This window comes from Acipenser ruthenus, chromosome 51 (assembly GCF_902713425.1).
Source record: "Acipenser ruthenus chromosome 51, fAciRut3.2 maternal haplotype, whole genome shotgun sequence".
In the NCBI taxonomy this organism is placed as follows: domain Eukaryota; kingdom Metazoa; phylum Chordata; class Actinopteri; order Acipenseriformes; family Acipenseridae; genus Acipenser; species Acipenser ruthenus.
The window spans coordinates 8,538,879-8,543,216 of NC_081239.1; the positions used below are offsets into that span (position 1 = coordinate 8,538,879).

The following is a 4,338-nucleotide window of genomic DNA, read 5'->3' on the forward strand; positions in this document are numbered from 1 at the left end:
CTGTGCTGTGTGTGTGTCAGTGTGTCTGTGCTGTGTGTCTGTACTATATGTGTGTCAGTGTGTCTGTGCTGTGTGTCTGTACTGTGTGTGTGTCAGTGTGTCTGTGCTGTGTGTCTGTACTGTGTGTGTGTCAGTGTGTCTGTGCTGTGTGTCTGCACTGTATGTGTGTCAGTGTTTCTGTGCTGTGTGTCTGTACTGTATGTGTGTCAGTGTGTCTGTGCTGTGTGTCTGTACTGTGTGTGTGTCAGTGTGTCTGTGCTGTGTGTCTGTACTGTGTGTGTGTCAGTGTGTCTGTGCTGTGTGTCTGTACTGTATGTGTGTGTCAGTGTGTGTGTGCTGTGTGTCTGTACTGTATGTGTGTCAGTGTGTCTGTGCTGTGTGTCTGTACTGTATGTGTGTCCGTGTGTCTGTGCTGTGTGTCTGTACTGTATGTGTGTCAGTGTGTCTGTGCTGTGTGTCTGTGTGCATAACCAATGGAACAGGCCCCGCCCCCAGCCCTGCTGAATTCCACAGAATAAGAAGCAGAGACACAGAGAGGGAAGATGTTTCCTATTTTATTTGTTTCTAGACTACATTAGAGGAATTGCAGTTCCAACAAGAAGCCTCTGCTTTTAAACAGGCGAGCGATTCTCCTCCTCTACTGCACGCCTTCTCCTGAAAAAAAAAAAAACACCACAAGCTTGAAATAGAAGAATAACACTGATACATTATAAAATACATTTAAGTAGAGGAGATTATATGGAGCGAATGGCCTCTTCTGGCTGGTATTATTATTATGTATTTCTTCGCAGACGCATAAACGTATACATTATAAACTACATTCAAATACAAAGTCACATGAAGTCAGACCCCAGGCAAGTCTGTTACAAGGATCTGCCCGCTTCCTAGAAAATATTTACATTTCTACTGATGGAGTCGCCTGCCTCGCTGAAGCCACGTTGCTGCTGTTTGTCAAAATGTTCACAATGAAGAATGTTACAGCTGCAGGGATGATGTCACTGAAACAGCTGGAGCAACATGTGGGGACTGAGAACTGCATTTAAAAAAAGAACAAAATCCCGGACACTTTAAAAGACGTACCTTCACCCTGTGCGACTGGAGGAAGAATCAGGATAATGGGACCTTTTGACGCAGATGAAAAGAAATACAAACAGTTGTGAGGGCTATGTGGAGAAAAACTGCACTACAAATTCATATGCATATTTTTAATAATTATTTTCGTGTTTTCAAAATGGAAAATCCACCAAACGAAGATAGTCTTAAACAAAACAAAACAAAAAATTCTTAAAAGTTTATTTCAAATGTTCTTGCCTTATTTGCTAATTTGCCAGACACACACACACACACACACACAGACACACACACTGACACACACAGACACACACACACACACACAGACACAAACACACACACACACACAGAGACACACACAGAGACACACACACACACACATTCAGACACACACACACACACACACAGAGACACACACAGACACACACAGACACACACACAGACACACACAGACACACACACACAGACACACACACACACACACACACACACACACACACAGACAGACAGACACATGCAGACACAGACACACACACACAGTAATAACAGTCAATAAAAACATCTTGATGCTTATTTTCTAAACACGGCGCAGTGGTTACAATTTAAACACTATTAAGTGTTTAAAAACTAAACACTTTGTTTGAATATGGAAAAAATAAAGTTTAAATTATACACCTGTTCAGACAGCACCTGTAAAACCTCACAGCTCTACCTCTCTGGACTACATGACACCCAAACTTGCATGTTCATTAACTCCCACTTATCTGCCTCCTGCCTTGCTGCTCCCTGCTATTGCTCCTAGTTAGATCTGAATATAAATCCTGTATTTGAATTCACCTGCACTGGAACTGGATATCTGCAGTAGTATTTTGTATAGCGGCTGCTCCTCTACTGCACTTCCAGCACTCCTATCTGATCCTGCTCATAACTGGAACTGGATATCTGCAGTAGTATTTTGTATAGCGGCTGCTCCTCTACTGCACTTCCAGCACTCCTATCTGATCCTGCTCATAACTGGAACTGGATATCTGCAGTAGTATTTTGTATAGCTCTTTAAATCAACAGATTTGGGGTCTGTGTGGAATGCAGGTCTGCTGTAGATTTAAACACTTTAAATGACATACCTCTTCCCTCAGGCAGCACTGCGGGTTCATTGCCAGCTTCTCTTTTGCCTCTAAAATAATCTGCTATATTATAGCTCGGTAGCTTATTCGGAGCTACAAAAAAAAACGTCTCCACAGCTGAAACAAAGCAAGAAAACTTGTCAGCACTGTTCTGGAGAGTTCGACAACACATTCCTACAGGTCACACTCACACTAGTCACAAAAGTACAAATCAAAGGCCTTTTGGAGAAGAGAAACAGCAATACTAAACTACTATAGTGCTAAAAGTATAGGTAAAGATATCATATTAACTGTAGTTTTTATACAGTAAACACTATAATGGAAACCGCATTGAAATAGTACTACCATAGTAAAAGAAATAGGAACATGATGGTACAGTGTTGGATTACATTATAGATACCACGGTTGTGAAACTACTTTTAGAAATCAAATAAAGTCCTGTAGGATCCCATGGTGGTGCTACAGTAGGCTGTTGCATTATAGTACCATTAATAGCGCATGATGGTACTGGAGCAATCTAGGTAAAGTCCCTGCTTGCTTGCTTGCTCAAGGGTACAGCAGCAGCAGAGCTACCCTGCAGAAACATCTTGGATCAATGTGCAATTCTTTGAAAGAATATAGAAAGAGATGGTAGGATTGTACTCACAGCTGCAGAGGAAAGCCAGGGCGGAAATTAGCACCAGAGTCTTCATCTTGTCTGCTGGTCTCGGGCTGTTCAAGTCGGTGAAGTCAGAGCAGAGAAGCAACCGTATTTATACAGGAATGGGGCTCTGAAGCGAACTCTGTTATCATAATTGTTTGCAAGAATTTGCATAAAAGACAAAATATCTGCAACATTGCATCAATGAGACAGGTGACCTCACCAGCATATCTCATCATGTAAATACTGTACACGAAGCGGGCTGATGTTTGTCATAGAATTGCCTGGGGTCTGACTTCATGTGACTTTATATTTGAATGTAGTTTATAATGTATACCATTCGCTCAATATAATCTCTATTTCAATGCATTTTATAATTTACTCTTATTCTTATTATTATTACTCATTTAATTGGCTTACTGGAAAAGAATTCCGTTGAGGGTTTCTGTGATGTCATAAACTACAAGTCCGTTTGCTTGAGTCGCTTAAAACAGTGTTTCTCAACCCTGGTCATGGGGACCCCACTGTCTGTCTGTCTGTGTCTCTGCTGGTTTTTGTACCAACTAAGGAACTGCTTTCAATGACTTCATTGAAGCATTCATTGAAAACAATTTGCATAATCAGAGCTTTTTAATAACTTTTTATTCAGCAAAATTATTGTAAAAATGTCAGCAAATTGTTTAGTCAAATGGAGTGTTTTTCAATGAAGTAATTGAGAACAGCTCCTCAGCTGGAACAAAAACCAGCAGAAACACAGACAGGCAGACAGGGGGGTTCCCACGACCAGGGTCAGGAAAATACTGCTTCTATACGTTATAAAATGCACTTCTCATCAGAGAATTCATTCATTCAGTGTTCAGACTCCTCACTGTTTAACTCTTTTCTCATTTCTTTCAACTGTTTTACTCATACCTGCACTGTAAAAATAGCACTAGGAAACAAATATTTTGTTAAAATAAGCCATACTTGTAAATTGTATAAAATCGAATACATTAGTAGTCTTTTTGATTTTTTCCCTATGGCAAAAATAAATCTGTTAAGGGAGAGGTTTCATCTGGGTTCTTAAATACCTCGATTGGAAGGTAAAGTTTGGAGAACTTTCATTTAGAATTCTGGAAAGAACCAAAAAAGTCCTGTGTAGGGGACAAGCCAAAGAACTATAAAAAGTTCTGAGAGGAACTGATTGATCTTAGAGTGACATTTGAAGTACATAGTAGTCATACAGTGTAGTAGCCCATTTATTATTATTATTATTATTATTTATTTCTTAGCAGACGCCCTTATCCAGGGCGACTTACAATCGCAAGCAAATACAAATACATTCAAGTGTTACAATATAAGTCATACAATAAGAACAAGAAATACAATATTTCTCAAGTGTGACAAACCACAATTCAATAATACAGCAGATAATAGTGAAAGTTACATCAGGATATGATTAAATAGTGATAGTTACATCAGGATATGATTAAGTACAAAATACTACAGATTAAACACTTGGCA

The 4,338-nt window shown here is 39.6% G+C and overlaps 1 long non-coding RNA gene across 1 annotated transcript; it reads right to left on the reverse strand.

Annotated features, from left to right (window-relative positions):
* Positions 1 to 538: 538 nt before the first annotated feature.
* On the reverse strand, positions 539 to 2,975 carry LOC117969713 (uncharacterized). Its single transcript, XR_009320034.1, has 4 exons — positions 2,842 to 2,975; positions 2,196 to 2,312; positions 1,081 to 1,122; positions 539 to 654 (listed from the first exon to the last, which is right to left on the reverse strand). It is a non-coding gene; the product is annotated as an uncharacterized LOC117969713 (long non-coding RNA).
* Positions 2,976 to 4,338: the final 1,363 nt, after the last annotated feature.